This window comes from Neophocaena asiaeorientalis, unplaced genomic scaffold (genome assembly GCF_003031525.2).
Source record: "Neophocaena asiaeorientalis asiaeorientalis breed wild unplaced genomic scaffold, Neophocaena_asiaeorientalis_V1.1 scaffold397, whole genome shotgun sequence".
Lineage (NCBI taxonomy): Eukaryota > Metazoa > Chordata > Mammalia > Artiodactyla > Phocoenidae > Neophocaena > Neophocaena asiaeorientalis.
This window is the reverse complement of record NW_020173231.1, coordinates 321,600-342,606: the sequence shown is the minus strand read 5'-3', so window position 1 is coordinate 342,606 and position 21,007 is coordinate 321,600. Positions and strand designations below refer to the sequence as shown.

The following is a 21,007-nucleotide window of genomic DNA, read 5'->3' as shown; positions in this document are numbered from 1 at the left end:
CTCTTCTGACAGGAGACTTTGCATCAAGGACTCCCCAAAGACCTGGTGAAATTTCTTTGAACTTCACTTATGTCTAAATGCTTCACTCAAACTTCTTTCTTCTTTCCCTTACTTCTTCACTCATCAGACCTGCATCCCAGCCTCTCCTGGCTCCCACTCCAGTTTCTCTCATGGGTGTTTCCCCTAATAAATTTCTTGCATGTTCGATACCATCCTGGCATCTGCTTCTTGGAGGACCCAGACTAACACATCATCTGATGGTGATGGTGATGGTGATGAATGATGATAAGGACTAACAATGATGATAAGGACTAACATTTAATGAGTTCTTTAAAAAATGTCAGGCCCTGGGCTTCCCTGGTGGCGCAGTGGTTGAGAGTCCGCCTGCCGATGCAGGGGACAGGGGTTCGTGCCCCGGTCCAGGAAAATCCCACATGCCGCGGAGCGGCTGGGCCCGTGAGCCAAGGTCACTGAGCCTGCGTGTCCGGAGCCTGTGCTCTGCAACAGGAGAGGTCACAACACCTAGAGGCCCGCGTACCGCAAAAAAAAAAAAAAAAATGTCAGGCCCTGTCCTAAGAGATTGCTTAAATTATTTCATGTACTCTTCCCAATAACCTCCAAAAGGCAGATATTACTTACCTGAGGGAAGTAAGCCTTAAAAGGTTAAGTAACAAAAACAAGACTACATTGCTCATGAAAGTCTAATTTGAATGCTTGTTTTTCCTAAGCCAGTGAAGTGTAGAAGCACTGGTGCCAGTAACTAGCACATTATATCACTTCTCTGTATTACTATTTTACAGTACAATCTTCTAGTCCTTTTTCTGGATAGTTATTACACAGTTATAATTATACTCAAAATAATAAATGTAATAAGTTAAACTTTTTTTGTAAGAAATTGTATTTTTACTTGAACTTTCTGATTCCTCTAAAATTTTCAGTTAGTCTGCTTCACTTTGGTTACATAGACCTGATCCAGTCATTCAAATACTGTTAGTTAACATATTCAAATATTTTCCATATTTGTATCACATATATGTAGAGCCACTATATCAACTCTGTGTAGTGGGGAATTTTTCCCAAGCCATTAAAACAAACAAAGGTCAAGCAAATGAGCCAAGGCCAAGTAACTTAGACAATCAGAACTATAAAAACATCCAAAATAACAATACTCAGTCTCCAATTTTAGAATTTATTAACAGTATTAAATAGATCACTTTAAATAACAAACTAATAGGCTTTTTCTAAACAAAACAATTGGTACAATAAAATGCACTTACAAAGATTTATATCCCATAAGTGTCTTTCTAAGAAAAGACAGCAGCTTGGAACTTGTAGCAGCTTGCTAATTCCAGAACAGAAATTTCCGATAGCAGCAAGTGTCATTTAGAATAATCTGAGCTTCCTTTGACTCATAAACAAATTGACTTTCCTCAAGGTCCCCCAGGAAACACTGGGTCAGTCTTCAGTCTTGGCAGATTTCAGCTGATACTGCAAAACAACTCCCTGAATACAGAGTATTCTAGAGTTTTCATGTGAGAGAATGGTTGTAGTTGCTACAAATAGTTTCTACTACATGCCAGTTGGCAGTATAAAGGTGTGTTCCATCAGCAACCTTCCAAAAGAGTCTTCTTAAATAAACATGCATTCTAATAAGAAAAGCATACTTGCCTTACAAATAGAACTTCAAGGCAAGTTATCAAGATTTCGCCTCCCAACTAGGTTGTCCTCCCAAAGACCCTCCTCCATGAAAGGAAAGCTACTACTGACCTTCACTTCTCATCCCATCATTAAAGTTTCACTTCTACTGGAATTTGGATGGGGTCTGGGCTATAAGTGCAGTGCAATGTCTATGATAACTTCCTCAGTTTTGTAGAAGTTGGAAAGACCCATTTTCTAACTTTCTCCAACCCAGCACAAACCTTTAGCTCTGACTCTTAAATGGGCAGAGCTAAAGAAACTGAATCCCTGAATGCTTTCTTTTTTAAAAAAATATATTTACTTATTTATTTATTTGTGGCTGCATTGGGTCTTCATTGCTGCACACAGGCTTTCTCTAGTTGAGGCTAACAGGGGTTTCTCTTGTTGTGGAGCACGGGCTCTAGGCATGCCGGCTTCAGTAGTTGTGGTACGCGGGCTCAGTGGTTGTGGCTCATGGGCTCTAGAGCGCAGGCTCAGTAGTTGTGGCACATGGGCTTAGCTGCTCCAAGGCATGTGGGATCTTCCCGGACCAGGGCTTGAACCCATGTCCCCTGCACTGACAGGCGTATTCTTAACCACTGTGCCACCAGGGAAGTCCCCTGAATGTTTTCTTAGCCTCTTAAAATCTACCACCTCTACAACTCCTTCCCATAATATTATAACTCAGAACGCTAACCCCTCATTCCTTGAAACAATGCACTGTCTTCACCACTGGGCTGGTTCCCTTTTGTTGCTGTGTTTCTTGTGGGTTTTATCACATTGTGTTCCCCCTCAGTCACTAATGAGTTTCATGACATTGATCATGTAATCCATCATCCAGCCTCTATAAAATAAAGGATGCACATCTATGTTTTAAAAGCCATGTTCCCTGGAGAGGAGTCAGGAGTTGACAAGAGGGGAAGAAGCAGTAAAGAAGCGAACACTGGGTGGATAGGCTCATGTTCTCCCACTCTTCTCTTCAGCCAGAGATGCTCCATCCGTATCTGCTTTATTAAAGTCCTGAGCTAGAGTTTCCTTGAAAACCGAGTTCTGCTGCATTAAAAAAATGTTTTAACACCACTGGACTGGAAGTTTCCTCAAGTCCTTTCTAGTCATCCTCATATTCTGGAAGAATGTCACATTCTTCTGGGCTCTTCTGAGTCTTTTAAATTCTTCTACAGCACGTAATCCAGACTTTGCAACCTGCTCCTTTTCTGTTTCCCTCTATAACCCTATTTCAAGAATTCTCTTCCTTTATGACTTGAACTATCAGCTACACACTGATAACTAAGAGCAAATCGAATCCGAAATGGAAGTATGAATCTCCAGTGACTTCCCAGGCATTTCCCTTTAAATACACTAAGGGACTCTCAAATCCAAATTGAACCTACTATATATCTTCCAGACAAATTCCAAACCTGCTCCTTCTCCAGTGTATTTTATTTCTATTCACAGCATCATCAGCCAGAAAGTTACCTAAACTGTTATCACAAGAGTCACCTTAGTCTTCCTCCTACTTCCTTCATGCCCTACATCGTACTTACGAATGTATGCTTTTGGTTCTCCCTCAGTGATGTCTCTTTCTGCTTTTTCTCCATTCTGTCCCCTCCATCCAAATTCAGGACTTCATCATCATCTACCTCATCTACTGCAATAGCCTAACAATTGTTCCTTTGCTTCCACGCCTCCTTCCTTCAGTTGATCCTCCACACTGCAGTCAAAACTCTTCTAATATACAGACTTGATCATAATACTCCCTGTGCTTAAGAATATTTTGTAGGTCCCAAGAACCTAGAGCACATGATCCTAACACCAACTCCTTAGCCTGGTACCTTATGTGCATCAAGACATAGACCTATCTACCTCTCTGGCTTCAGGTCCTACCATTCACCCTGTTATCAGAAAACAGAGCCTGTGGCAGAATTTCTCAAGTCATGAGCCATCCACAACATTATCACACAGAGAACTCACTAAAAAATGTAAATTCCTGGGCCCCCATCTGTAAATACCACTATTATATAACCTGGTACTAGGCCCCCAAAGCTACACTGTAACAAGAACTCCAGGTGATTCTAATACATTCTAAAGTATTAGAATTCTAAACCCCTTACCTACTTTGCTAAATGTGACTATATTATTCCCCAAATATAGCATAAGCATTCATACTTCTGATCCTTGACTCAAAATGTTTTCTCTGCTAATATGTCCTTCCTTATGTCTTTCCCTGAAAAACAAAACAAAACAAACTTTCCCTTAAAAGCTCAATTTAGATGGCATACCATCTTCCCCAGTTTTATTCTTGTATCCCCACTCTTCCCACCTATGCTCCAACATCATTTTGTTTCTTCTGCTGCTAGAGTTGTCACGATATCATAGTCATTTATATGACGCTCGACCTCACTAGAATGTTAGATTCAAATGATCATTCTATTTACCTTTTACACCTCCAGACTCTAGTACCCACAGTAAACAAATATCTAATTGGGAAGAACTACATAGTAATAATTCAAATAAATGTCTATTCAATTTAACTTTAATTACTAATTCATGCCAGGGGACCCAGGTCTCCAGGTACAACATGGAGACAGAACTTTTCTGAATGTTCTTGCATAATTTCTCTCCAATTATTTCTTGGAGAAAAGAAATCTCTAACAAGAGAAAAGTCATCATCTAACAACAAGTCAACTGTATCATAGGTTTAGTATAGTTGTACCTGGTCTTTCTTTGAGCCACAGAGAGTGTATTGAGATGACCCTGGAGGATGTTTGGCCCAGCTATATAGTTTCTATGCTGAGAACTCTTCCATTTTCCCTTCATCAAATCAACTGGGCAACAAGAAAGTATTATGTGCCTACGTTTGCCAAGTTCTTGGCACTACAAAGAACCAGAGGATACACTAGAGCCCTTACCATCTCCATCCCCATGTCTTGTTCTTCACACAAGCACAATAAGCAATGGCCAAAGCCACTTTGTAATATTTCACCTTTCGAAAGAGCCTTAGTCTCTCAGCCTTAGTACGCTCTGGTGCAGAGTGGCTGTCGTGCATCCTTAACCTGCGCCTGCCACCTAGACCTGGATGATAATTTATAAGATATATGAAGGAATGGACCATCAAGAGAAAATGTTGCTCTTTCAAAGATCCCCAAGTATGCGTCTGTATGAAGGACTACAATGACTCCAAAGGAAGATTATTGTCTTTAAATAATGCACTCTTTTCCCCAAGTCTCAAAGCCTGTATTTAAATGATTATTCACGGGAGCTGTGGGAGACTTTAAGCCTTAGCTAGGCAATTCCCAACATAAAAATGGATAATGTTTCAAAAACCTTGTTTATGAGTCACCTGCCCAGAAACTCACCATTGCCTCTTACATTATGTTCCAAATTCCCAGGCCAACTCCCAAAACCTATTTATCTCATTGTACACCTGAAAGTCATTCAGTGACACCAATCCCTATTTACAACATTGTTCCTTTGAGAACATGTCCTCTAAATTCCCAGTCAAGTAACATGTAGATGCATTTCTCCCTGTATGCAGGGATGCACTGGGAAAAAGGAAAGGATGAAAATGAGAAGGAGGTGAGATTATATATTCCCAGAAATCAGAATCCTGTTAATCTTACACAAACATTCAAGAAATGCCCTTCTCCACATGGTTATTGCTCACTAGGGACAAAGAATTATAGCCTCCACTTTCAAGAGAGAGATTTTCAGAATTTGAAGTAACTCCCACCCACTCCTTGCTACCTAGTTGAAACATAAGCATGATTATAAGAGAATTTGACATTGAATCTGGAACTGTCCAACCTCTTGCCTATATTTTCAATTTTTCCCCTACCTCCATTAAGTACACGCTGTGGTCAGTATACATTTTAAACTAGTGCATCCTAGGAAATAGTTTCCTATTTTGAATCAATTTAAAACCAAATATATTTACTGTTACAAAATATAAAATAGGCTCTTTTAGATTAAAAAAGAAGAATATCTAGCTTGTTTTTTTTTCTATTATCAAAACATAAAGGACTTTTAAAATCTCATTTATTTTGTCAATTGGTTCTGCTTGGCACTCTTCAGCTTGGTCCATTCTCAATTATCCATGGTAAGGAAGGGGGATCAGTGGCCTGTATAATCTAAAACAGCAGACAATTTTAAAAGCCCTTGTATTTGGCCCGGGCATACTTTACAATCAAACTCTGCTTATCCACACTAATGAAAGGAAGAGCAGGCACCTTGAGAAAGACCCAAAGCCAATACAGATCTGCTCAGCTGGTTTAGGGCACCTCAAGGCAGAGGCCCACATAGCAGAATCGAAGGAAAATAACAGGGGCCCAGCTGCTCCCTTGCCATCTGAAATACAAACACTTAGCTATAATATCCATCTTAATACCATATCAATCCATATCAATACCTCTCATGATATTAGTCATCCTTAAAAGCATGGAGCTATGTCCAAATGCCCCCAGGTAAAAGACATATTATCCATGTTGTTCCAAATAGTTAATAAGAGAATACATTGTTCATAGGTACTAAAAACTTCTTTGGGGGGTTTCCTTTGCCACACCCCACTCTCAGCCCCTTACTATCTCTATTGTGCTCACATAACACACTTATAAGAGTAGCATAAAGGATGACAATGAAAGAGGCAGTATGCTGCAGTAGGAAGAAATCCAGCCTGGAAGTTAGGAAGCCTGGATCGGCGTCCTCTGTTGGTCTCTGCTCATGCCAGCAGTCAGGTATGCACTCAAGCAGAAGGAACAGTGCGTGCAACGGTACATGAAGGTCATGGCACATTTAAAGAATTATTTGTGCTTCATTTTGGTCAAAGAATAAGATACAAATGAAGAAGAAACAAGTGATAAAACTGGGGAAGTAGTCAGAGGTAAAATTACAAAAGGTTTTTTTTATGTCATGCAGGATGTTCAGAAATACTTCTGTAGAAGGTAAGAGGAAAATTAAAAAATTTAAATAATTGTTAAAATTTATTGAACACATACAGTGTGCCCAGTACAAACGTTCTAAGCATTCGATGTTCATAAACACATTTAATATTTACAACAACCCTGAGATAGACACCCTTACTGTTCCCATTTTACAAATGATGAAAAAAGGTATGCAAAGCTTAGCTATCTCCCAAGGTCACACAACTGATAAGCAGTGGAGTCGGGGTTCAAACCTAGTCTGTTTGATTTCAGAGCTCATGCTATCTCTCAAGAAATGGAATGGTGTGGTCGGAATTTTAAAAGACCATGCTGGAGCAGTGTGCCAAAGAGATTGGAGGAGAGGGGAGGGGAGGGAAGGAGAATTTAAGAGGTGGTGAGTTCTGGAACTAAAAGAAAGGAAGTAGTAATGGGGAAGAGGGGTGTAACCAAGAGGTATAGAGGAGATAGAACAAAAAATAATTAATTAAATAAAGGAGAGATTAAGAAGAAGGGTCTAGCAAGAGTCCCATACTGTCTGGGACACTGTGTGATGACCTAATAATTATTGAAGAATCGCTTAAGCTTTGCACCAGTGAACTTACCTGGAAAGCAACCCCTACCAGATGGGCAGGCCCAGGAAGGAACAGCATAAATAATGCCTTTTTTTAGTACAATGTTGGCACACATTCATCCAAATAAACAAATGTTCCATCCTAACTGATGAATTTAGTGGTGACAAAATAATTTATGTACAGATTTGTAGGACAATATATAGAACCCTACTCCAAACAAATGTTTGAAATGCAGCAAATTATCTCTTATTTTTCAAAGATACATATATTTACTCACATTTAGCTTTCTATGTAACATCCATGTGTATAGAAAGATAGAGAAGGAAGAAAGGGCACCAGAAGAGGAGAAAAGAGGCAGATGTGTTATAGCCTATCAGGATATTTGTAAGGGTATAACAGAAACCAAAACCATTTACAGAACGTACCTATTAGGGTGAACAGAAGTGCATGAAAGTCTGTGAATGTATAGAAAAAGTACATACTCAAAATCTGAAAATACCTCTCTGGCTGATATTTTATTTTGCTTTTTTTTTCTTGTTTGTATATTTTAAATATTCTACAATTATTTTTTAATACATCCATAGTACAAATAAAAATATTTTTCCTAAACATATGTGATAAGCATCCATTCTGTACCTAGAACTTCGCCTATAGAAAAGAATACACAAGCAGGCAGACTGTTATCAATAAATAATCCACATGTACCAACAGTGATGGCAGCAGATACATTTCAGCACTGCCCACAAAGCCAGTGGAGGTACCCGGAAACTTGGTGCATGGAGAATCTGTGTGTCCAGGATAAAGGGAGGTAAGAAACGATGAAAAGTGCAAATGGCTTAGAGCAGCTGACCCCAGAGGCAGGCACCTAGACATATGGCCTTTCTTGGTCATAGTACCCCTCCTCCTCTATGGCTTTCCTCACCCTGTCTCAATATTTCACTTTCTCTTGTTACATTGTCTAAAATGCCATCAATTCCATGTTATCTCATCGTCTTTCTAAAAAGCATAGGACTAGAAAATTTCCAGAGGTTGGATGTGTTAGTGATAGAGGAGGATAAGGGTAAGAAGAAGACAGGGAAATTCACTTGTTAACTTTGAATAAAACTGCATGGTTTATAAGGCACTTATAAACACATATTAATAAGCACTTCCAGTTCAAGATGGGGAGTACAGTGGACATACTTAATTCCTCTCCCGCTCACAACCCCATTGAAATGACAGTAAAAATTATTTTTAAAAAAGTTCCACAACAGAGCTGAAAACAAAAAAGCCCCCAAAGAATATCACATTGACTAAAGTATTTCTGGCAAATGGAAAGAAACTAGGGCTGAATTACCTGAGAAACTAAAGCAAAGGATTGCAACATATACTCACACACTGAAGACGGCTGGTAAGGATTCAGAGGGGTTGCCCTAGAGAATCTGCAGGTCAGCCACTGCAGAGAGCACAGCAGGCTCAGAGCAGTCATCACGGTAATTAATTAAAGGATTATCTAATGTACTATTGGCCTGACTGGTTCCTCTCCCCCATAAACAGAGCAGTTAGTGCTGCCTTCACCCCAGGTGGAAGTTCCAAGAAATGATTAATAAAAGTGAGAGATGTGACGGGACAAGATACCCCTTGCTATCAAGGGCACTGAGACAGTAAAGAAAAGTAGAATAAACTCTAGAACTAAACGTGAACTTGAAGGGTAGTGTAGACGGGAAACAAAAGTCAAAAGCAAACAGACAGAGAAAGACAAATATTGTATGATCTCACTTACATATGGAATCTAAGAAAACAGAAAAACCAAATTCATAGAAAAAGACATCAGATTTGTGCCTTTCAGAGATGGGAGGTGGGGGGAGAGGGAATTGAATGAAGGTGGTCAGAAGGTTTAAACTTTTAGTTTATAAGATAAATAAGTACTGAGGATGTAATATAAAACATGATGACTACAGCGAAAGCTGTTGCATGCTATATTTGAAAGTTGCTGACAGAGTAGATCCTAACATTTTGCATCAAAAGTAAAAAAGTGTTTTCTTTTTGTATCTAAAGGAGATAATGGATGTTAACTAAGCTTATTGTGGTAATCAACTGACAATATATGTGTCAAGTCATTATGCTGTACACTTTAAACTTATAAGGTGCTATATGTCAATTATATCTCAATTAAACTGAAGAAACAGACTTAACAAAAACACTTTTAAACAGCAAGGGACTTCCCTGGTGGTCCAGTGGATAAGATTCCATGTTCCCAATGCAGGGGGCCTGAGTTCGATCCCTGGTCGGGGAACTAGATCCCACATGCATGCCACAACTAAGAGTTCACATGCCACAACTAAAGAGTCAGCATGCCACAACTGAGAAGCCCACATGCTGCAACTAAGAGTCCACATGCCACAACTAAGATCCCTCATGCTGCAACTAAGACCAGGCACGAATTGGGAGATTGGGATTAACATATATACACTCACTATTGATACTAGGTATAAAATAGATAACTAATGAGAACCTATTGTATAGCACAGGGAACTCTACTCAGTGCTCTGTGGTGACCTAAATGGGAAGGAAATCCAAAAGAGAGGAGATATGTATATACATACTGCTGATTCACTTTACTGTGCAGTAGAAACTAACACAATATTGTAAAGCAACTAAACTCCAATAAAAATTTTAAAAAATAAGAAAGAAAGAAATGCTAAGTAAAATGATGGAAAAAAATAAGTATAAATAAATAAATAAAATTTTTTTTAAACTACACAAGTGGTAGTCTCTCAAAGGTTGTTAAAAAATTAATAAATAAAAAGCAAACAAAACATTCTTTCTTAAAGACCCCATTATCTGGCAATTATTGAGATCTAAATCTTGGCTCCCTTCCTTCATACACATAGTCCATTATGAGAAGCCTGTCAACAGGCCCCACCCACTTACACAGAACCCTGCTTCTTATAGGGTCAGCACTGTTTCAGTTCAACAGAGTTACTTAACTTCAAAGGAAGTCTAACTCAGTTACTACTATCAACATATTCTTTCATTCAAAAACATAAACGGGTATTCAAGGATCACCAGCCATTTGACAAAAACAAATAGCATAAAAGATATGGGCCCAAATAAACAAATAATCCAAAGAGTTCAAATTGATATAAAAAGAAAGAAAGAAAAAGAAAACAAAGACTTAATTTTTTTTAACTAGCATTCTTAAAAAGATTTGAGGGTGACTTCATCTGAAAAAAATTGACTTCCTGGAAATTAGGCCATCAAAGAATAAGAATGTGTTCCTAAAACTTAAAAATATGATCACCATAATTAAATATTCCATAGAGGGACTGAAAAATAGATGAACAAAGCTAACATCCAAATTAATAATCTGGAAGAAAAAGTTGAGGAAATCACCTCAGATCCAAAGAAGTACAAAACATAAGAAAAAGCTCTCCAACACTTATCCAATGAAATTTCAAAAAAAGAGGTGAGCATTAGGAATTTTGCAGGTGAGAAAACTGAGGCTAGAAGAAATTAAGTGATTTGACTCTCTAGTAGTTCACAAATAGAGTCTGATATATTCCAGCTGTGTCCCACTCATAAGTCTAAAGCTAAAATTCAGTCAGTTCATGGAAGTGTGTCCCCAGTGGTTGATTACAGTTGGCACCCACTCTGATTAGTTAATGTGGGTGCCAGGCTAGTCAAATCAGTTGTTGACAGCTGGCCACGACTCTTAATGGTCAATGAAGACGCTGATGCTGGTCTGTTCTATACCAGTTGTTTAAGGCTGGCATCTACTCTCAGTTAAGGCAGGTGCCAGTCCAGTCTACACCTATTGTTTACAGTTAACATTGGATTGGCCAGTGTGCCAGCTGATGAATATCTGAATATCATCCCTGCCAAAGCCCATACTTGTTCAATGATGACTACATAATTTCATGGTACATTCAAAAAAAGGGGCAACTTTGAGTTTTTGTGAATCTCAAATTTGAAACTGGGGGAAAGAAATAAGGGTCCTTTCTGTCATCTCAACTTTAATCTGTGAGAAATTTCATGAATAAAGTCTCACCTCTCTTCTTCCTTTTTCCTTACACATCAAGAAATAAATGACCATGCTTTTAAGCCTGCTCCCACTCCTTTCTTAGGTGGTCCACACAAAGGGCAGACCAATCTGGTGAGCTCCGTTCTAGAAAACTACCAAGGGCAGCCAAGAGATTAAGTCCCAGACTGAAATGTTTCCTCCAAAGAGTTTAGTAGGAACTAGGAACCAAGACACACTGCCAAAATTGGTTGAGCAGAGAAAGCAAACAGGAAGCGATCTAAAGAAATATGGGGCTTGTGCTGACATCTATAGCAGGTAGATAAAAAGTGTCTCTAGCTCAGGTTTGAATGGACCAGTTCAGTTTTTAAAAGGTACAGGAAGAAACAGCCTGGATAGAATCACTACAAACCGTACCTAAAACGAAGGAATTCAGCTGCTTTGTTTATTCTCCCACTTTTGTAAGTGCAAAAGTAACCCCAAGCTTCTCAACTATAGCATTCCATCTTTGACACACCAAGACAAACAAATGGTTAAAGTTTGAGGCCAGCCTCAATATCTGCCAACATAAAGTCAAAGTCCAAGTTAAATCAAAGTTCAGCATGCAGGGGTGATAATAGCATTCATAAAACTGAGGCCTTTGTCTCCTTAAAAACCACAAACTCAGGGTTCAAAATGGCAGAGTAGAAGGACATGTGTTCACTCCCTCTTGTGAGAGCACCGGAAACACAACTAACTGCTGAACAATCATTGACAGGAAGACACTGGAACTCACCAAAAAAGATGCTCCACATCCAGTGACGAGGGAGAAGCTGCAGTGAGACAGTAGGAGGGACACAATCACAATAAAATCAAATCCCATGGCCGATGGATGTGTGACTCACAAACTGCAGAACGATTACACCACAGAGGTCCACCAACTGGAGTGAAAGTTCTGAGCCCCACGTCAGGCTGCCCGACCTGGGGGTCCGGCAAAGTGAGGAGGAATTCCTAGAGAATCAGACTTTGAAGGCCAGTGGGGTTTGACTGCGGGACTTCAACAGGATGGGGGGAAGCGGAGACTCCACTCTTGGAGGGCACGCACAAAGTAGTGTGCGCATCAGGACGCAGGGGAGGGAGCAGTGACCCCATAGGAGACTGAACCAGACCTACCTGCTAGTGCTGGAGGGTCTCCTGCAGAGGCGGGGGGCAGCTGTGGCTCACTGCAGGGACAAGGACACTGGCAGCAGAAGTTCTGGGAAGTACTCCTTGGTGTGAGCCCTCCCAGTCTGTCATTAGCCCCACCAAAGAGCCGGGTAGGCTCCAGTGCTGGGTCGCCTCAGGCCAAACAACCAACAGGGAGGGAACCCAGCCCCACTCATCAGCAGACAAGCAGATTAAAGTTTTACTGAGCTCTGCCCAGGAGAGCACCACCCAGTTCTACCCACCACAATTCCCTCCCATCAGGAAGCTTGCACAAGCCTCTTAGATAGCCTCATCCACCAGAGCACAGACAGCAGAAGTAAGAAGAACTATAATCCTGCAGCCTGTGGAATGAAAGACAGACACAGAGAAGATATACAGATTGCCAACAAACACGTGAAAGGATGCTCAACATCACTAATCATTAGAGAACGCAAATCAAAACTACAATGAGGTATCACCTCACACTGGTCAGAATGGCCATCATCAAAAAATCTACAAACAATAAATGCTGGAGAGAGTATGGAGAAAAGGCAGCCCTCTTGCACTGTTGGTGGGAATGTAAATTGATACAGTCACTATGGAGAACAGTATGGAGGTTCCTTAAAAACCTAAAAATAGAACTACCATACGACCCAGCAATCCCACTACTGGGCATATACCCTGAGAAAACCATAGTTCAAAAATAGTCATGTACACATTGCAGCACTATTTACAATAACCAGGACACGGAAGCAACCTAAGTGTCCATCAACAGATGAATGGATAAAGAAGATGTGGCCCATATATACAATGGAATATTAGCCATAAAAAGAAACAAAATTGAGTTGTTTGTAGTGAGGTAGATGAACGTAGAATCTGTCATACAGAGTGAAGTAAGTCAGAAAGAGAAATACAAATACAATATGCTAAGACATATATATAGAATCTAAGGGGAAAAAAAAGGTTCTTATGAACCTAGGGGCAGGACAGGAATAAAGACACAGACGTAGAGAATGGATTTGAGGACACAAGGAGGGGGCAGGGTAAGCTGGGATGAAGTGAGAGAGTGGCATGGACACATATACACTACCAAATGTAAAATAGCTAGTGGGAAGCAGCCATATAGTACAGGGAGCTCAGCTCAGTGCTTTGTAACCACCTAGAAGGGTGGGATAGGGAGGATGAGAGGGAGATACAAAAGGGAGGGGATATGCGGATATATGTATACGTATAGCTGATTCACTTTGTTATACAGCAGAAACTAACACAACAATGTAAAGCAATTATACTCCTATAAAGATATTAAAAAAAAAAAACTATCCAACCTTACACCTAAAGGAACTAGAGAAAGAAGAACATACAAAACCCAAATTTAGTAGAAGGAAAGAAATCATAGAGATCAGAGCAGAAATAAATGAAATAGAAAGAAAGAAAACAGTAGCAAAGATCAATAAAACTAAAAGCTGGTTCTTTGAGAAGATAAACAAAATTGATAAACCTTTAGCCAGACTCATCAAGAAAAAGAGGGAGAGGACTCAAATCAATAAAATGAGAAATGAAAAAGGAGAAGTTACAATGGACACTGCAGAAATAAAAAGCCTCCTAAGAGACTACTACAAGCAACTCTAAGCCAATAAAATGGACAACCTGGAAGAAATGGACAAATTTTTAGAAAGGTATAACCTTCCAAGACTGAACCAGGAAGGAACAGAAAATATGAACAGATAAATTACAGGTAATGAAATTGAAACTGTGATTAAAAATCTTCCAACAAACAAAAGTCCAGGACCAGATGGCTTCACAGGCGAATTCTATCAAACATTTAGAGAAGAGATAACACTCATCCTTCTCAAACTCCTCCAAAAAATTGCAGAGGGAGGAACATTCCCAAACTCATTCTATGAAGCCACCATCACCCTGATACCAAAATCAGACAGAGATACTACAAATAAAGAAAATTACCGACGAATGTCATTGATGAATACAGATGCAAAAATCCTCAATAGAATACCAGCAAACAGAATCCAACAACACATTAAAAGGATCATAAACCATGATCAAGTTGAATTTATCCCAGGGATGCAAGGATTTTTAAATATCTGCCTAGAAGAAGTAAAACTGTCACTGTTTGCAGATGACATGATACTATAAATAGAGAATACTAAAGACGCCACCAGAAAACTAGCTAGACCTAATCAATGAAGTTGGTAAAGTTACAGGATACAAAATTAATGCCCCCAAATCTCTTGCATTCCTATACACTAACAATGAAAGATCAGAAAGAGAAATTAAGGAAACAATCCCATTCACCATTGCAACAAAAAGAATAAAATACCTAGGAATAAACCTACCTAAGGAGGTAAAAGACCTGTACTCAGAAAATTATAAGACACTGATGAAAGAAATCAAAGATGACACAAACAGATGCAGAGATATACCATGTTCTAGGATTGGAAGAATCAATATTCTGAAAATGACTATACCCAAAGCAATCTACAGATTCAATGTAAGTCCTATCAAATTACTAATGGCATTTTTTATAGAACTAGAACAAAATATCTTAAAATATGTATGGAGACACAAAAGACCCCAAATAGCCAAAGCAACCTTGATGGAAAAAAATGGAGGTGGAGGAATCAGACTCCCTGACTTCAGAATATACTACAAAGGTACAGTAATTAAGACAGTATGGTACTGGCACAAAAACAAACATACTGATCAATGGAACGGGTTAGAAAGCCCAGAGATAAACTCACACACCTATGGTCAACTAACCTATGACAAAGGAGGCAAGGATATACAATGGAGAAAAGACAGTCTCTTCAATAAGTGGTGCTGGGAAAACTGGACAGTTACATGTAAACGAATGAAATTACAACACTCCCTAACACCATACACAAAAATAAACTCAAAATGGATTAAAGACCTAAATGTAAGGCCAGACACTATAAAACTCTTAGAGGAAAACATAGGAAGAACACTCTGACATAAATCACAGCAAGATCTTTTTTGACCCACCTCCTAGAGTAATGGAAATATCAACAAAAATAAACAGATGGGACCTAATGAAACTTAAAAGCTTTTGCATAGTAAAGGAAACTATAACTGAGATGAAAAGACAACCCCCAGAATGGGAGAAAATATTTGCAAACGAATCAACGGACAAAAGATTAATCCCCAAAATATATAAACAGTTCATGCAGCTCAATATTAAAAGAACAAACAACCCAATCAAAAAATGGGCAGAAGATCTAAACAGACATTTCTCCAAAGAAGACATACAGATGGCCAAGAGGCCAACATCACTACTGCTCAACATCACTACTTATTAGAGAAACACAAATCAAAACTACAATGAGGAATCACCTCACACAGGTTAGAATGGGCATCATCAGAAAATCTACAAACAATAAGTGCTGAGAGAGTGTGGAGCAAAAGGAACCCTCTCGCACTGGATGGGAATGTAAATTGATACAGCCACTATGGAGAACAGTCTGAAGGTTCCTTAAAAAAACTAAAAATAGAATTACCATATGACCCAGCAATCTCACTACTGGGCATATACCCTGAGAAAACCATAATTCAAAAAGGCACATACGGGGCTTCCCTGGTGGTGCAGTGGTTGAGAGTCTGCCTGCCAATGCAGGGGACACGGGTTTGTGCCCCGGTCCGGGAAGATCCCACATGCCGCGGAGAGGCTGGGCCCGTGAGCCATGGCCGCTGAGCCTGCGTGTCCAGAGCCCGTGCTCCGCAACGGGAGAGGTCACAACAGTGAGAAGCCTGCATACCGCAAAAAAAAAAAGGCACATACATCCCAATGTTCATCGCAGCTCTATTTACAATAGCCAGGTCATAGCAATCTAAGTGCCCATCAACAGACGAATGGATAAAGAAGAAGTGGTACATATATACAATGGAGTATTACTCAGCCATAAAATGGAACGAAATTGGGTAATTTGTAGAGATGTGGATGGACCTAGAGACTGTCATACAGAACGAAGTAAGTCAGAAAGAGAAAAACAAATAACGTATATTATCGCATATATGTGGAATCTAGAAAAATGGTACAGATGAACCAGTTTGCAAGGCAGGAATAGATGTAGAGAACAAATGTATGGACACCAAAGGCGGGGAGGAATGAATTGGGACATTCGGATTGACATATATACACTAATATGTATAAAATAGATAACTAATAAGAACCTGCTGTATAAAAAATAAACTTAATTTAATTTAAAAAGTAAAATACAAAGAAAAAAAAGAAACCCACAAACTCAGATCACACCAGGAGGCCTTAACGGAGTAGTCTGGACTTTGTTGATGATTCGCGGGATTTTGTAGAGCACATTCACCCCTTAAGAGATCCTCCGTGAAATCACTGGGAGGTACAAGCTCATAAGAGCTATAGAATCAGGTCCTAAATGTTATTTTCATAGCCCCTCCGTGGCCTACTGAGGAAGTAAACAAAATGCCACTGAGCTACCTGCTGTTTTGGGCCTCACATTCCCTGCAGCTAAAAGCATAGGCAGAGTCAGTTTCATAAAGGGTTAAAAATCATGGGAATTTTTCTGTACTTTAAAATATTGCATGAAACTCACTTCTGTACGAATAATGATCATCTGCATTTTCTTCCCTGCCTCTTCATCTAACAAATACATTTTTACAGGTTTTACAATATTCTTTACAGCTCACGTAAAACACATAATTTTCCTCCTGTTTATATCACTTGTTTATTATTTATTTATTAGATTTATATGGCGCTTTCCTCCAAAAGGCACTACACAGCCAACTCTGATGAAATAAACATTACATTAAACTCTTCTTATAAACCATAGTCAGGGAAGTGGCCAGCATGAAGGCCCAAGAGACATGCACAGGAAGAATGAAGAGCCATGGGTCTGGTGAAATATGCAAGCAAGTAGTCAGTATATTAGGAGGCCCAGTGACCGGAAGGCCTGTCCTGTATTTTCTGGTCACTCTACCTGCAAAAGACCCTGAGAGTGCCTTTGATTAAAAGTGACAGAGCCCAAGTATCTCTATTTCTGTGTGGGAGTGGGCATGGGTCTGTAGGGGAGTGGGGAGGGGGTGGAGTATTATAGCTATATCACCAGGCTCCGGAGAGGATGTCTGAAAACAAAGATACCTACACAGACAATGTGTTTTGAAAATCTCTGGAGAAAGATACATAGTGATGTTTTATAACAAATCACTGAGATAGATTTTTTCTGTATAAATACAATTCACGCTCAATCCTCAGTTCTGCTGAGTGTCCATGACTTCCAAAGGCTCTGTAGACGTTCAAACGCCAGGGAAGCTCAAAAGTGCAAAGATTCTCAAAATCGAAAAGCGACAAGGTGACTTCAGCTTTTAAATTCCAGGCCACATTGATTTGACAAAGCCACGTGTTGACGTCCTGCATATGTGATCCTTGCAGTGGTGGAAGGGGTAGCTAAACAGTAACTCTCCCAGGCGCTGCTGGAAGATCAGGACAAGAATGAGCAAGAAGGGAGTATATTCTTACTTGTGGTCCAAAGAAGAAAGGACCATTCCCAGTAAATGGAGCAGATGATGTAGCTCTCCTATCAGTACAGACAGTGAGAGAGAATCCAGCCAGGAGAAAGAATAACATCATCATCCTTATTATTATTACTAGTAGTAGTAGCGGGAGTGTTGTTATTGTTATTTCGTGGATATTATGACCGAGGCACTCTTGTGCTCCAGTCATATATGTTGACCTCTTTAATCCCCAGAACAAACCTACAGAGTGGGCATGACCGTTTTCCTAGTTTTACAAATAAAGAACCTGAGACTTAAATAAGTTATTTGCCCAAAGTCACTCAGCTAGTAAGTGCTTGAGCTAGGATTCAAACCCAGCACAAAAGGATAGGTAAGAAAACCAAGGAAACATATAAAAGGCATCTGTGCATTGACAAAAAGAGAAGGGAAGATCAATTTCCCTTCTGAAAGCTGTTAGAGAGCTAACAGCACAATAGCAGGTTAGGGACAACAAATAAAGACCTTACGATAAGGCAGCAGCAAGCCCAGTGCAGACAGAAGAGGTACAGCAATGCGGAGACCCTGTGATGAGAGGAGCTCAGAAAGGACCAGTAATCTTATCCCCAGGGCTGAGTGCGCAGGATCTGGGAGCTGGGAACTGAAACCCACTGTGTTGTCTTGTATAACTGACTGTGTGCTTCAGCCAAGTTCACTGTGGAGTTCTAAAGTGATTCATTCTCAGTAGCCCGTTTGTGACCCTCCCCCACCTAAATATAAATACAATGCATTCAGCACTTACTGAGCATCAAGCATTTAACACACATCATCTTATCTAAACCTCACAGCAGCACTATAAAGTAGATACCATAATCACCCCCATCTTACCGACAAGGAGGCACAGAGAAGTTGAGTAAATTGCTCAAAGTCATACAGAGTTAGAAAAAGGTAGAGATGGACCCCCAGTCTAGCGAGTCTGGCTCCAGAACCCAGCTTCCTAGTTTCCATGCTGTGCACCTTCTAGAACCTGATTCTGTGCACTGCAACCCCCTCTCAGTTCTGTCTGACCTGTCTTCTGAGAAAGAAACTAGCCAACGTCCTGTTTCTTGTTTTCACTACAAGAAGGCCAGCTTCATCAAGTCACCCACACTGACCAAGTGAAAATTACCTGGGAACAAATGTAGAAGATACCATAGAGAGAGAAAAAAGTGACGTGGAATTCCTATTAACCTGTACATTCTCAGACATTCTTTTGAAAGTGCTTTGTATCACAGAGCATATGTGTCATAACATACATAGTCCCCATGGAAGATGTCTTCCACATGGCAGTTGTTGCAATTATCATAGCAGAGATTCCTCATTCGCATTTCTGGAGGTCTGGGAATGGCAACTGAAGCTGGGAATCATAAGCGGCATGGATTATGCCAGGATCAACCTGCATTCTGTCTAGAAAAACCTTCACCAGCTTCAAATGGCTCCCTCCTTCTCGTCCTTAAAGTTTCAGATTAAATGACAGTAATTCACAGAGATCCTCCTAAATCAAAACCTGGTATCACCCTAGCACTTACCATAAGCAGTAATTATATCTTTTATTAATTTACTTGTTTTTGCTGATGTATTTGTGTTCTAGGGCTGCCATAATAAAGTACCACAGAAGAGGTGGCCTAAACAACAGAAACTTATTCTCTCTCATTTCTAGAGCCTAGAAGTCCAAAATCAAGGTTTCAGCGGGGTCATATTCCCTCTGAGACTCTTGCTAGAACCCTTCCTTGCCTCTTCTAGCTTGCGGGAGTGGCCATCGGCCCTTGGTGTTCTTTGGTTTAAAGCTGCATCACTTGAGTCTCTGCCTCTATTGTCACATGACATTCTCCACATGTGCTGCTGTGTCCAAATTTCCCTCTTCTTATACGGACACCAGTCATATTGGATTAAAGCCCCACTCTACTCCAGTATGAGCTTACCTTATCTTAGCTAATGACATCTTCAGATGGCTAGCTCTGGCCCCCCGAAGTGTGAGAGAATACATTTCTGTGTTTAAGCCTCCCAGTTTATGGTCATTTGCTACAGCAGTTCTAGGAGAATGCTGCCAGAAATTCTCTTAGCTTTATTTATCCCTGGGTTTCCACATTTATTTGACCAAATAAATATTTTCCCATGATAGCTATTAACAATCCCTAATTCCTTAGGTGGAAAATATATATAGGAAAAAGCTAATCTAATCTTCCTATTTTTCATAGGAAGAAACTGAGACTAGAGGAGGAGACCAGATTCACAAGCTCATGCCTGGCAGGATGGAGACCAGAACTCAGACCTCCAACTCCACTCTGGGTGTGCTTTGCCATCTCACAGTTAATTCTCAGCCACCCAGGAAATGGGGGTGCCTTGAAATAGAACAGGGAACCTCTCCCAACTGAAGAACATCCTTCAGTGATGTCTCTTGGACTCCTTGAAGGTATTTAGTCAATATTTTTCTAACCAATAGGAGAAATTGTTATCATTTTTAGGGAGGTTATGGGAAATGTGTTCAAGAAACTTTCAGCCAAGTTCACTGTGGAGTTCTAAAGTGATTCATTCTCAGTAGCCCGTTTGTGACCCTCCCCCACCTAAATATAAATATAATGCAGTGTACACTGATGTCTCAGATGAGCTGGAATGGACCAAAATTACAGCCGCAGAGGGGTCTTCAGCCCCTCGTCACCACCACCCTTGTGCCTAAGGAAAGGGACATGGGAAGCAAGTGTCTTCTGTGTGAAAAGGGATAGTTTCATTTATGCAGTTATGGGCTCTTCAGTCCTTTTGCTTCTTTTTGCCCCCTCACCCGACCTTCTTCCCCAGACATACAGAATCCATGAGAAGTAAGCCATTCCAGCTCTGGAGAAGGGGAAGAAGCTTCTCCTACCTTCCACTTGATAAGCTGAAGTGACTGCCCCCCAACCAAATCCTGCAGGAAAATCCATGCTTTCAGAAGACGGCCGACCGGAACACTCAGGCAACAGAGCTGCACCCTTCAGGCAGGGGAGCCCAGCAGCTGTGCAAACAGTAAGTGAACTCTCACCCTGACAGAAGTCTCAGAATGCAAACGAGTATGCAAACAAGAAGGGAACCTGATTAAAGCATCCCACTTGACTGGCCACAGCCTCGATTTGAAGCCAAGACACTTGGTTCAGGGGGACCATTTATACTGT

At 40.2% G+C, this 21,007-nt stretch overlaps 1 pseudogene; it reads right to left on the bottom strand.

Annotated features, from left to right (window-relative positions):
• Nucleotides 1-20,779, bottom strand: part of LOC112400018 (cytosolic beta-glucosidase-like) — a 144,066-nt pseudogene extending 123,287 nt beyond the window's left edge.
• Between the last annotated feature and the right edge of the window lie 228 nt (nt 20,780-21,007).